At 37.7% G+C, this 15463-nt stretch overlaps 1 protein-coding gene across 3 annotated transcripts in view; it reads right to left on the bottom strand.

Annotated features, from left to right (window-relative positions):
* Positions 1-14632, bottom strand: part of LOC306770049 (F-actin-monooxygenase mical2b-like) — a 58988-nt gene extending 44356 nt beyond the window's left edge. For all 3 annotated transcript variants that reach the window (XR_013771719.1, XM_079258831.1, XM_079258830.1), the window contains exon 1: positions 14459-14632. The gene's annotated coding sequence lies outside the window, so the exon portion shown is untranslated. The remainder of the gene's footprint in view (positions 1-14458) is intronic.
* Between the last annotated feature and the right edge of the window lie 831 nt (positions 14633-15463).

Below are 15463 nucleotides of genomic sequence, written 5' to 3' on the forward strand. Positions count from 1 at the left end.
TGTCCTTGTTAACCAGTAGAAGGTAACCAATCACCGAACCTTATCCCCCGGGACGTCACAAGGATTTGCAAGTAGAAAAAACTCTCTAAAACGACGCGTTTTTCATCGCCATGGAAACCGAATGGAGAGAGTGCTGGAACTCAAACTCAACCTCAAACACATGTTTAGGGATAAAAAAACAGTGTCGTTCACGTCTGATGAGGATTCAACACTGTAACACTGTAGAAAGCTCAGAAAACTTGAAATGACATAATAGCACCCCTTTAATCTGCTGTTTCCATTTGTTTCAAAGCTGTTCACCTTCCATTATATCCGACGTGTGTATGCGCTAAACACGTTGGCAGCGCCTTGTGTGAAGGTGGGCTAAAGCAAACGGCTATGAGTCGCAACTTGCGGAGCGAGGTATGCTGTAAATGTGTATGTAATGTAGTACATACACATTAAGCCTGTATTAAGCCTGTTAATATAATTTTCCTGAAATATTTCGTGCAAATTTGCATGTTGCGCATGAAGGCACCAGAGTACTGATTTATAATTAAACTTGTAATACTGAAGTTCATACATTTCATTTTCTGTCAGTAACTGAATTTCATCTCAGTTTTATTATTTTAAATTTACAAAACGATAAGCAAATGTATTTCCCCTTGTTTTATAGTTTTCATGGTGCTTGTGATACAATGCTGGCGGTGTCCGGAAAGTTCCAGCATTCTCAGATGCTGCACCCGTCAGAAACTCTCTTCTCCTTTTATTGATGTCAAGGGCTGCAACAATTCCTATAAACAATATTCAAATATAAATGCAGTTTTATGCATGGTAAATACTCATAATAAAACAGACTAGTGTGTGATGTAGCCATGCTAACACAGATGATCCAACCATCAGGCAGAACTCCAGTTCGGTGAACTCTGCAGAAATGAGGCGATTTGGGTAATTTCACAAGGAAAGCAGTTTTCCTCCTTCCCCTGTGAACCCCTCTCAGCCTTCAGTATTTTCACTCCATCCATTTGTTTAGATTACTGCTGTACCAACAGAGCGGCGCCATCATTACAATACAGGGCTCAGGGGTCCAGCCAACACAGACCTGTGACCCCTGACAGATTTATGAGCCAAAAGCAAAACAAAGATGATTTTTATCAGAATAATTCAGTGCTACTTTGCACAGGACACTTGAGATGTGGCGATAAAAGCAGCTCCTGGGAAAAAAAACAGGACTTTTAAGCATAATAGACGGTTTTATTAAGTTAACATTGATCACATACTTCTCATAAGGCAGCTTCCACAGAACATCCACGACTTAAGATAAGGAAACAGAAAGACCTCCAGACATGCTGGAGCAAGTTTCCTTGTTCAGGCAGAACAAGCACATCAGTCATGTTATGTTGTCATTTCTGCTTATTGGTGTCTTCATTCAGCATTTCCAGTTTTCATTGGTCAGTCTTTCATTCAACTCTTCATTAAACATATCATTTCTAAAGAAGAAAGGGAAGACTGGAAAACAAAGTACCTGCCCCACTAAAGCCTTTCCGGAGGGCGTGCTTTGCCTTCAGTATCTTCGGGCCACATCAGACTGGTCCGCAGCCGAAAGTGACACACCCATCCCTAACCTACTGATAAGAGGCTCTAAGAGGGTCCACACTCCCATCATCTACATAATTGTTATTTCCTTGGTAGTCAGCCAGACTAAAGTGGGTCACAGATGGAAAGACTAAAGACAAACACGTCTGTCGTGATGAAAAGTGATTTAAAAGATACATTTTCAAATAATATTACAGGAATTAAACTGTCAACTGTTCTGGTCCATTAAAGTGGAACTATTATGTGCATTTCAGGCTAATTTATTTTTATTTCTGAGACCAGAAGGGCTGGGATTGATCGAGTTATTGTCACAAATGGCTTTATTTACTTCAGACCGACCCTCTCTGTAGGCTGTCAGATCAGCCTGTGGGCAAAACGAGTGGATTGAGACTCTTCCGCATTAAGCCCCGCCTCCCGCCACGTGCTACATCGGGAGCGCGCACCGCACCTGCTTTTGCCGTCATTGTAACATCTCATAAACAGAAGGATTAGGCTAATATGAACTCAATAAAAAAAAACATACTACAATGTCAACACATAGCATACAGCCCTACATGTTGGAACCTGAATCAGAGCCTGAAAACGAAGTGGAAAACAGCAACCCACAGCAACGAATGCAGCAGGATGTCTCTCTTTGGTAAACTCACCAGCCATCGTTGGAAATAACTTTATCCCACGTTTTCCACCCGCCTGATGTATTTGTACATGCCCTTGTTAACCAGTAGAAGGTAACCAATCACCGAACCTTATCCCCCGGGATGTCACAAGGATTTCCAAGTGGAAAAAACTTCTAAAACAACGTTGTTTTCGTTGCCATGGAAACCGAACGGAGAGAGTGCTGGAACTCAAACTCAAACATGTGTTTAGGTGATAAAAAAAAAAACAGTGCCATTCACATGTCTGATGAGGATTCAACACTGTAACACTGTAGAAAGCTCAGAAAACTCCAAATACCATAATAGCACCCCTTTAAAGCAACAATGTGAAGTCTTTCCTGTGATGCAGAATAATAACCAATTAACTTCATACATTCTGAAAGTTCAGCAAGTTTAAGAAAAATAAAAAAATAAAAATTTAGTTTTACAAGGATAAGAACACATTTATGTGAGACATTTACAGTCACGGTTGTCATACATGTTGACATTTTAACTAAAAGTAAGTTTAAATTCAGCACTGCTACATTTTACAGCACATTATTGGCACCATGTTGCAAAAAAAAACTCAACAGCAAGGAGTTTAGAAAGCTGTTCATGTGTTCATGGAAAACCCAAAGAGGATGGCTGAATTGTAACAACATGTGGCAGTGGCCAACTAGAAGTGGAAAACTCCTCTAAATTCTACATTTTCTATTCAATAATGGATCTTTTATACAGCAGATGGAAACCAGTCTTATATTTGCATGTGTGCTTAATGCAAACTGACAATATACGTTAAATACATTTAGAATCGTTTATGGCACAGGAAGCCATTTGATTGTCTGATTTTGTTTAATTTAAGTGTTTCTGACTGATTTGTCTTACAATACATACGAGTTGAATGAGGGAGTTCAACTTCAGTGAATTCATTCTATTCATTTTAAACACATGAAACAATATTCCACTTAAAAACACCAATTAACCTAAAGTTTTTCTTGAAATCGTCTCATCAGAGGAGGTTGATAAATTTACAATATACTTAACATGTCAAAGAGAAATTAGTGTACTACTATTGTTTAGTTTTGTTTTATCTGTTTAATCTAATTTTTAGGACAATTTCTCCAGATTGCCTCAAGGAATTAAAAAAAAAAAAAAGAAAGGAAAAAAACCCAGGCAGGCTTGGAAAACTGCACATTTGCTCTGCATAACTAGAGATCAAAGCACCACAAGCTCAAATAATCGCAATGAAAACAACAATGAGCACGGAGCTGGTGGAAATGAGACCACAAAGGAACAGCTGAGTTTTACAGAAAACTTCCCTAAGGATCAAGTACAGACATATCAGGTTTCCAGTTTCTCACTGATGTGTCCAAACTGACATATCTCATGAAAAGTGCAACAAAAACTCCATGAAAGCCAAGATGGCTAAAATAGGAGTTTTAAGTTCTTTCTCACATCGTTCAACTGCGTCAAAAGACCTGATTAAACCAAACAAAGCGCCATAAACCACCTGAAAATGCTCAAATTCTGTTTTATGTTGTGGGTTGGAACAGATTGGTCCATGTGGTCATCATGTGAAAGACATGACAGATAAGAGCAAGACAGACAATGTAACATTAAATTAGAACATTAAAACAACCATTTTTCATTTTCTATTTATTGTTTGTAAAAGACACAGAAACATTGTTTTGCTTGCTTAGGAAGGATTTTATGATGCGTCATAATGGTAAAAGACCAGAGAAACCAATATGAAACATTTATCCTTGATCTGACACTTAATTTGGTCCAACTAAACTAAATCACCTTAAACCAAAACTAGAATTTCATATAAATCCTTCTCTTTTCAGACTGGACTGTGTAACTTTCAGCTTTTATCCAGATTCCTCTATTTAATGCCTTAATATAACTTTGGAAACTGGTAGAACTGGGTGCCACCATTAATTTTACTGAATCAATTTCATTAAGAACAGCTTGGTTCAATTAAATTTTGATTAAATCTGATCTGATAATTCATTCACAGACATTTATGCAACACCAAATTTTCTGAAATATTAAAGACCTTCTCTGCTTTTATAAGACACTCTGTTTACATGACCGATATGTGAGAGTAATCAGATTACTGTAATAATCCAGTATCATGTGTCTACTTGCAGTTCCGAGATGGGATATTTGAAGGTTTGTCTACATTTACTGATCCATTATCGACCTTTTCCAGCACACAAGCGTGGTGACATCACTTCCTGGTTTTTCAAAACATTCAGTGTTTTTTCAACATGGCCACACTCTGTACCAACAGAGTCCACAGTCTTGACATCGGCTGCTAATGTCAGAGGTAATAAACTGCTAAATCCTTTACAGGCAAAAAGAATCCAATAACGAATAAAAAAACCCAACTTTGGCATCGTCTCCGCATGAGAAACTGCCTCGTCACAGCTGCAAACAAAATTCACAAAAAAGCCGATTTCTCCTCCTCATTTATGAAGTTTCTGACAGTATTCCAGCCTTAAATGATCATTTTTAATCAACAGGGGTTCAGAAACAAAGCTATTAACATAACAGAGGCGACACAGGCAACATTTTATCGTGTCTATGCTAAAATCTCAGCCAGCATCAGTAAATAACACAGAAGTAGGCTCACTGCTTGAAGACGAAACTGGGACTGCATCTAAAATGGTTTCTCAGCAGTTTGTGAGGATGAGGAAGTAGGAAAAGAGATGAAACATTTGCATCTGATCAGATTTGAACGGAAGGCAGCTGAAACCTCTGAATAACCAGAATTCAAGCGCATGAAAATCCCTCCAGATTCACACACACAAACATAAAACACAAAGTTACGGTGAGCCTACAGATCTGCAACTGAGAAGACCTTCGGTTAAATTCTGCAGTGCCGCTGTGTTAACGTCATACTAGCAAAACCAACAGACAAACGTAGACAAAAAGATTGACCCACTTGTTTTGACATGTTTCCCCAACCATTACCTCAGCCTGGGTCTTTATCAACACACGGGATATATTTGACCTCAACGATGTAAAACTATTCGAGCGCACACGGCAGGGTTCAGGTCATGCAAACAAGCTTCTTTATGGCTGCAGCTACAGCTCACAAAGACCAACATGTTCTGGTGTGAACATGCACACATGTACACACCCCTAAAACTAATAATGATGCAGAGGAAAACCAAACACCACACATCCAACATATTGTTATTTACATTTTTCAACCACTTTCCTAAAAGCTGATATTAAAAGAGAAAAAACCCAAACCCAACAAGACTGCTGTTGTATCAGCATCATCGGGTACATGATGTTTTGTTTTTTTAAATCGGAATTAATAATTTGGAATTAAATGATTTGGAAGTATTCTTCTTTAAAGTTTACCTGAAAATAATAATTTTGAGTTAAGGTTTACATGAAACACGTCCTCACTTAATTCATCTTAAAAACGGCGGGTTGGGAAGGGTTCTGATTGGAGGGTGCATGTGACGTATGAAATACATGGTCGTTTTTCATCAGTTTAAAGCGAAATTAACTTTTATTCAGAATTAAAACTTCCTTGTAAACGTAGCAACTGCTTGTATGTAACGTAAAAATAACACGGAGCAAAGATCCATGACTCCAAAACCCCAACAGAGGTTCAACTTTCAGATTTTCCTTAAATACAAATGATGGGAGATAAAGTTTGTATTCAAGAGCCAGTCATCTCATTTATTTGTCTGACTTTTGTACAAAAAGGTTGTACTGTCGTACGGGAACGTCTGAGCATAAAATCATGAAGTTTTCAAGTTGTTTGTCACATATAAGATGGCAGGGAACTGTAGCTGTGCTGCACACCCCTTTAACACCAGTAAAAACACCACAGGAATATACTAAAAAGACCAAATAAATACATGAGGCTACAGTGCAATGACTGTGCAGTAATGTGCATGTTATGGTCGATGACCATATGAGGCCTTGAATGGCACTGCTGAGATGAGAACCACTGCAATGTGTTCTGCAAATTTATTGTGCAAACACTAAAAGCTTCTAAATTATTCAGGCTTCTTGTCATTTTGTTGAGAGGAGTTTGCTTCAGCTGGATTCTGATGGAGGATGAGCAGAGTTCTGCTTTTAGTCGTTTTCATAGCATCAGTCAGGAACAATACAATGTTTTTATTTGTTTTTAATGAGATGAAAAAAGAGTAGTTGGTAAATCTGCTGATTTCAGCTGGTCTGATGTGATGAAATCCCACATCCTACATCTCCAGTAAACTTAATAATCCTGGACATAGCTGCTGACATACTAACCCTCATTCAGCATATTTATCTGATCCTTAAAAAGTTTAATAGTCATTTTTCTTTGGAATGAAACCACAATTTTTTTCTTTGTCACTCGTTTATTTTTCTAAATACAAAATGTGTGGACCAGTAAGCTGAAAGAAATGTCACACTCAAATAACATTTGAACAAAAATAAAGTAAGAAAAGTCTACAAATCTGTTTTTATACATCAGTTAAGCTGCTCATCAGAGCTATCAGCTCTTTTCCAAACATTTCAAATTCCATCATCCTAAAGTGAGAAATTTTACTTAAAAATGAAAAATATTCAAGACAGCTGCCAATCTGGAAAACCAGAAGTAACATCTGAGCAGGTTTAAAGAAACTGGAGAAACCCAGACCTACATTTCAGTCTCTCCAAGCCTCAGCTATGATGTTAAAACGCTAAAGTTCACGACACTACCATGAGAGTGGCAGTTTGGACCAAAGTGACCCGCATTTTTAGTTTTAGTCCATTTTTACATGTTTCATCAAGAATTAGGTTGCACATCAAAGTATGTTTGGGTAAATTGCCATGTTTCTGCTAAGGTTGATTTAACAGCAGCACTACAGTTTTAGGCAACATACATGACAATGACAAACTTTGAACTTTAGAGGAAATTAGACAATAAAATGTCACTTCTTTGCCAGGTGCTACTGGGGGTCTTTGGGTGTTTCCGTTGAACAGTGTTTAGCACATTTAGCCTTTAGCCATTAGTGTTTAGCCTTAGTTCTTTTTCTTAGAATTGCGGCTTTTCTTCAAGTTTGCAGGTAGTGTTATTTTGAGGTTTTCTACTTGCTGCTGAGAATTTGTACCGTTTTTGTCCCTCATTTTCGGTTCTAAAACTGAAATTTGCCATTTGTTCTACACCAACTTTACCGGATATGAACTGATCACAACCCTCATGTCACGTCCAGGGGAACGTAAATGTGAAAAAAGTGTTTCCATTACGCTGTTGCAATATATTTCTGAATAAAAAAGTTTAACAAAACCACCTCAAAAACTTTTGAGTGAAATTTGAAACTGCCATTTGCATTTTTTAAATTGCTATTTTTAGTTCTTGCACAATTCTAGGTGTAATGGAAACGCAGCTTGTGACCATGTCACAAGCCATGTCAAGCCACACACAGTGGTGGAGGGCTGATGATTCTGGCTTGTCCTGCAGCTAAAGGACCCAACACCTTGCAGTAATTGAGCGTAGCATGAACTCCTCTATGTGCCAAAGAATTGTCAGATATGAGGTCTTCAATCTGAAAGCTAAAGCTCAGCTGGAAAAAAAAAAGAACAAATGATCCCAAACGCTGCAGCAAATATACAACAGAATGACTAAAAACAATCAAGATGCGTAGTGGTCCAGTCAAAGTCCAAACCTCTGGTGGTGGGACGTTGAGAGCTGTGCATAAACTAATACTGCAAATCTTGATTTGAACTGCAAAGAGTTGGCTAAAATGTGAGAAACTGACTACATTGTATAAAATAGTGTAAGAATTATCTGAATATTTGAAAACTGGGCTGAAAATTGTTTTTTTTTTCCCCACCATTGCTCAACCTCGTCTCCTCCCATCCAAGTGTGTGACATAACAAATCCAAAGTCCAAACCAGGACTCTTCTGACTTAACTTGGATGTTATTGTCGAGTCTCTCTGCCTCTCTTACAGCCGATTACTGCTGCCTGCCTGGAACGCCATATGTTTGGTTGTGGTCAGAGAGGCTTTAATTGGTTCATGTGAGCTCTGAAATCAAACCCTTAATCCTCACAGCATTAACACGTGCACTGTAAAGGTTCAGAGTTGGGTTACGCCTGCATCTTGCCAGCAGTTTTTAAATTAAATGCCACAGAGTGTGTGCACGTTGTATGACAACTGAATAACAATGTACAGAAGGTTTAAGGAAGTCTTGAATGTAGCAACTCCCAACTTCAGCAGATAAAAGTGCTTTACTGCAAATCCCAGTTTATACTGAGACAGTGGACATTGTAAAATCTGCAGCTACCATCGATGGTTGTGCCACAGCTTGACAACACAAAAGACTGTCTAGACTTTGTTGATTTAGATTAAAATTAAGACCCTAACTTATGGAGCAGGATTTGGATCCATGTGTCTTATGGAGGCACAGGATTTTGTGGATTAGACCGCCGTGTTGCTGGTGTCCAGTATGTCAACCAAGCCAAATTTGCCATGATGTAATGTTTTCAGACAGCAACCCAGACATTTACACCTCTGAGCTTTTGAACATAAAGAAATCTACTTTCTGAAGCTCAATTATAAAACAGATTAACTTAATTTCAGGCCACAACAATGTGATTTGCATCGCTGGAATCAATATTCATAGATCTGATCCAAAACTTCATGTACTACAGACAGTTCTCAAATAAAAATAAAATCATCCTAAAAGCTTTAATATTGTAATGTTGCAACTCTACAAGCTGCTATATAATCTATTTTTTATTTTCCCATTAGTAAGGCTAAAAACAGTGAAATTATCGTGGATTATTCAAGTAGAAGACATGATGGGAGCTTTTCATGCCAGTAAAGAAAGGAACTCCTTTTCTACAGGAAATGCTGGCCTACACACTGAAGGCACGTTCACACTGTGACAGTTTGCTTCACTTTAAAACGGACCGTGAACCTCAACAAAGACACAATTCTTTTGACGGCGTGTGAACAACAACCGCACTCTGATGTGGACCAGAGAAGCGATCTCTGGTTGGCTTGAAAGCCGGGGACCTCAGCTGGCTTGCAAGCGGACTATCCAGCAACCAAACAAAGTGACATCTGCCAGTCATACAGAAGGATAAAGAAGGAGGAAGTGAGGCAGATTATTGTTGGGGCAGGAGGAAAGCAGTAAAAGCAGTAAAATTAAGAAAATGCTTTCCAGAGTCCTGCACAGGTCAAGTTTTATCAGCCCAAATGCATTACAATGACCAAACCCAGACCGTAGATATCTCCTATTGAAATTTGGACCAGACTGTTTATATCTAACCCACACATTATTATATCTAACATTAACATTATATTAACATTAACATTATATTTAATGTTATATTAGATTATATCACACATTACTATATCTAACCCACACATTAACATTATATCTAACTTTAACATTAACATATTTAATGTTATATTAGATTATATCACACATTATATCTAACATTAACATTATATTAACATATTTAATGTTATAATAATGTGTGATATAATCTAACATTAAATATAATGTTAATATAATGTTAATGTTAGATATAATAATGTGTGATATAATCTAATATAACATTAAATATGTTAATGTTAAAGTTAGATATAATGTTAATGTGTGGGTTAGATATAGTAATGTGTGATATAATCTAACATTAAATATAATAATGTTAATATAATGTTAAAGTTAGATATAATGTTAATGTGTGGGTTAGATATAGTAATGTGTGATATAATCTAACATTAAATATAATAATGTTAATATAATGTTAAAATTAGATATAATGTTAATGTGTGGGTTAGATATAATAATGTGTGATATAATCTAGTATAACATTATATTTAATGTTAATATAATGTTAATGTTAGATATAATAATGTGTGATATAATCTAGTATAACATTAAATATAATGTTAATGTTAATATAATGTTAATGTTAGATATAATAATGTGTGATATAATCTAACATTAAATATAATGTTAATATAATGTTAATGTTAGATATAATCTAATATAACATTAAATATGTTAATGTTAAAGTTAGATATAATGTTAATGTGTGGGTTAGATATAGTAATGTGTGATATAATCTAACATTAAATATAATAATGTTAATATAATGTTAAAATTAGATATAATGTTAATGTGTGGGTTAGATATAATAATGTGTGATATAATCTAGTATAACATTATATTTAATGTTAATATAATGTTAATGTTAGATATAATAATGTGTGATATAATCTAGTATAACATTAAATATAATGTTAATGTTAATATAATGTTAATGTTAGATATAATAATGTGTGATATAATCTATCTAACCCACACATTATTATATCTAACATTAACATTATATTAACATTAACATTATATTTAATGTTATACTAGATTATATCACACATTATTATATCTAACCCACACATTAACATTATATCTAATTTTAACATTATATTAACATTATTATATTTAATGTTATATTAGATTATCACACATTAGATCTAACCCACACATTTACACATCAAGTAACAGCAAATACACCCCTCCCTCCTTCATTACTTCTGTGTTTGTTCTTGTAAGCGATGTTGTATAGTCATTTTCATTTACAATAAAAAAAAAAAAAAAAGGAAAAAATGCAGTAAACAGGTGACGCAGAACTTCAAGATTTTTTTTTTTTTGTATAATAGACTGAACCTCCCTGTAGTCTGTATCTCACTGGCTGCGCTGGACGTCAAGAACTTTCCTCCTAAAGAGCACAAGATTTGGAAAAATCCTGCAAAGTTTCAAAATTAAGACGATCTTAGTGCCAGATTGGTTAAAATAAAAATTAAAAAAAAATAAATAAGATGTACACAAAAATTAGAAGAAAAAAAAAAGGGGGGTGGGGATCCCAATCTGCCCATACTGAGTAATATGTACTTTATGTCAGTTTCACCTGATAAACTGTTTTTCTGAGAGTATCGCCGCATTGCGAGCAGCAGTTGTTTATGTGACGTTGTCCCCGCGGTTTGGTCCGCTTGAGTTAATTGCAGTTTGAACACAAACCAAAACAAAGGTGTGTAGTTTCATCCCTCTGCATCAGAGCAGTCAGACTGCCATTAAAGCCTAGTGTAATTCATTCTTCCCATCACCGTTCTTTAACCTGGTGATGACAAAAACAAGAAAAAAAACTAGACTTTTTCTAGTTATTATTTAACTTTTCATCAAAAGTTTCAGTCACTGTGGAAATAAAATGACAAGTTGTTTCCCAACCTTTCATAAATCCTCTGACACAGAAACTCAACTTGGCCTTTCTCATCTGACAGCAGTCTATCAGGCCAGCCAGTGACGCTCAGCTCCCTGGTGTATTTTTGTCCTGCTGCCCCCCCCTCTTCGCTGATATATGCTGTGACATCCCCTTATAAGTCAAACAGTCATTCCAGGAAGTGACAGCTTGTGCAACGGCTTTTTTTCTTCCCACCCCATGGGCATTGTGGCTGATAAGTAGGAAACGCCAACATGGAAATGGTCTGAGACCAACATCAAGCGTCGGCTGCAGAACAGGCGGAAATAAAGATGAAAAAAAATTCCACGAGCAGCTGAGTGAAGATTCAGCAGAGTTACGACTTTCAAACAAAAATAAGTCTCTAAAGAGGCCACATACCTGGAGAAAAACATGCTGCTAGTCAAACACCAGCAAGAGAGAGAGAGAGAGAAAGCTGATGGACACAGAAAATACTAAGTATCAGGGATTTACCGTAAATTAGGGCAAAGAACAAGCTTGTGATCCCACAGGCTTCTTCAGCTCAGATAAAACAAAGGAGGAAGCTGGAGGTGAGCAGGCATCCTGCACGGTGGTTCCTTATGAAGAGGAGTTGATGAAGATTTCTCTCTAATGATGAACAAACTCACCAACCATTAGGTTCAGCAGTTTAGTGGCTTGTTAATGCAATCAGACATTCATATTTATGGCGGTCACGACTTGCTGGAGTTCAAACTGAGCTTCAGAATGAGGAAAAATTGAGATTAAAGGGTGCATTCACACTGGTGCCGTTTGGCCTGCTTTAGATCAAACCCTGGTCCAGTTCCTCGGATTATACGGCTCGTTTGGACTCTTGTGCAGACCAAAGAATTGAACTTGTTAATGCTTAACTTGGTTGAATTCTGGTGTGGTTCTCTTACAGCAGGGATGGGAAACTCCAGTCGCAGTCCTGCAAGTGTTAGGAGTTTCCCTGCTGCAACACACCTGACACACATCAGACTTAATCAGCAGAAGTGTGCAGAGCTTGACAGAGTCTGCAAATTATCCATTGATTTAAATCAGGTGTTCTGCACTGGGAAAACTCCCAGGACTTCGAGGACCAGAGTTGCCCACCCCGGGCTTACAGTGTTAAAGCAAACGAACCATCCAGTCAACCAAACGGAGGAAGCGGCACTGAACATGTTGGATAGCTCGCTGCGTCTCCTGCTGCTCCACATTCTTGTGAAAACCATTTTGACACTAAAGCAAAAATAAAAACCCCAGACTATAAATTTACTGTTTGGTTGTTTACTTGGTGGCCAATCAATGAGTAGCATTGTTTTCTCCTTAATTTGTGGTCAAAGCTCCTTTTGGTTAATATCGCACCTAGCAAGCACTTGTTTGGTCAGCTTAAGAAAAAAAACGACTAAAAGCAAACCAAACCTTTCAAAAAGGTGCAGAAAGTCCTCCACACAATCGCGACATGAACCTACACTAAGGGACTCTAAATGTGGCGTTGTTGTTGGTCTGAGTGTTTCAGAAACTGTTGGGATTTTCACACACAGACAGCTAGTTTTCACAGAGAACGGTCTGAAAAAGAGAAAATAAAATTGTCCAGATCAAAATGTTTTGTTGGTTTAAAGCTGGATGGAGATGATAGAAATGCACCAGGAAGCCAAGAAACTACTGGTTCCCACCAAGGTATGCAGAGTAACACAACACATCCAGCCTTGAAGCAGATGGTTTCCAGCAGCAGATGACCACACCGGGTACCACTCCTGTCGGCTAGCAGCACAAAACTAAGGCTACAATTCACACAGACTCACCAGAACTGGACAGTAGAAGATGGAAAAACTTTACTGGTCTCCATTTCAGCTCAGCTTTCAGATGTTATGTTCATAATTAGATAAAAACAGATCCATCCTGCCTTGCATCAACAGTTAAGACAGCTGGTGGTGTAATGGTGTGGGAGATCTTTTCTTAGCACACTTTGGGTGTGGAACGAGAAATCGTGGATATGCAGCCGACAAATCTGAAGCAACTCTGTGACCTGGGATGGTGTAGAAACTGCAGCAAGCTGGAAATGACCCTTTTTTCCTGCCATGACCTGTTTAAAACCGTAATTTGGAGCAGATTTAACCAGTTGTTTGGCCTTCATGCTGACCAAGCTACTTCTAACCAACTCCCTCATTCAGCAGCTATAAGCTTTTTGCAGCATGTTTTCTTCCTAATGATCATTTGCCTCATATCCATAATCCTGTAAATAAACAGATTAAAAGAAAATTGCAAAACCGCAAACCCTCTGTGCAGCTTGGCACAGTTATGTAAAGACATCATGTCTGGATGCATTTTCCTCTTTCTAATCAACACCAAACTATTATTTTACTGAAATGCAAGTTGAGAAGGACGTTTCTGTTACTACAGAAACATTAGTCCAGAACAACCTTGAGTTATAAGATGAGGCTTCTGCCTTTTCTGCCTGACTGGATTTCAGGTCTCAGAGGACGTGGAGCCACCTGCTACACTCAGGAATCAGCTGCAAACACCGTTCAGATAACCTGCAGGAAAATGCAGTGCTGCACAGGCATGTACTGCAGAAGATATACGATACCCTTCTTGTTGACTTGGAGGCTTTTTTCCAAGAGGAGAAAGAGGTAGAAGTATGCTACCAGGGGGAAATAACCAATAAGAGCCCCGCTGTCTATAATATATCTTAGAGAACAATTAATAGAAAAGCGTCTGAAACAAAACGGTTATCTTGCTGATAAAATGTTAAACGTATGCTGTATGTCTTTATGTTTGTTTTTCAAACAAACTGTGTTCATGTTGCAGAAATGAGCGGACATGGTGATATCTGTTTGCCTAATTACGCCACCTGACGCGCCTCATTGTGTCACAGAAATGAGAAATAATTCCGCTCACGACCACTTTCCTAAAAAAAAAAAAAAAATGACACACTGCGAGGGGGAAAGTACACGTTGGCTTTCAGATATTAGACATTTCAGTTTAATTCCCGTGAAGTCGTGGAGCCTACTCACGCGCAAAGTGAGGCTGTCCGCGTGTCACACCGGGGAGTCCATCTGAAAAGCACCGCAGTCCCACCACGGTCCCCGGCTGCTTTTCCTCGGAGTGTGTCGCTAGAAGAACCGCAGACAATCCTCAAGAAAGTGGCGAGCGAGACTGTTCCCCTTCAGAGACCTGTTGCTCTCATGACAGCCGCGGCGGAGTGTCTGACAAGTGCGCCGAACCCCGAGCTGAAGCTTTGCGTCAACTTCCGCCGCAGCGCGAGGACTCAGCTTCCGGTTGGTTGGTTTTTAAACTACTGAAATAAATAAATAAATAAATAAGCAGAAACTCACGTCTCTGAACGTCTTCTCAAATAGTCCACCACAACACAAACAAGCCTGAAATAAATAATATTGGAGGACAACCCAGGCTTCATTTTAACATTGACTATTTGTCTTCGTTATTAATTGTTATTCATTTTTTAATATTTAATTAAAAAATGTTGTTCCATTGTTTTCTTTCATTGTGTAATTCCTTATTATTTTTTCCAGTATTCATTTTGTTTTTGGAGTAGTAAATAAATTCAGGCATCAAGGCGTTGAGTGGTTTCAAAAAGAGGGATTTATGGGATTTATGAGGTCATAAAAAATCACCACACGCGCGCACACACACACACACACACACACACATTATATATACATGTATGTATATATATATATATATATATATATATATATATATATATATATATATATATATACATACGTGTGTGTGTGTGTGTGTGTGTATACTTTTATAGAAATTAATTATTCATTTGAAAATTCTGTCATGCTGATAGTAAACAATCATCCAATTTTAGATGTCTAAATAATTTATTGATTCATTATTTAATAAACCTATTGTGACCCACTAGGTTTGTGTGTCTGAGATGGTAGTTTGCAACACTGGAGCATCACTAGAGACTATGCTCACCATTCCTCCTCACGCTGTACACTCAGGTCAGGGCTCCTCAATCCTGGTCCTCGAGGGCCAGTGTC

The sequence above is a fragment of the Telmatherina bonti genome (genome assembly GCF_933228915.1).
Source record: "Telmatherina bonti genome assembly, chromosome: 2".
Lineage (NCBI taxonomy): Eukaryota > Metazoa > Chordata > Actinopteri > Atheriniformes > Telmatherinidae > Telmatherina > Telmatherina bonti.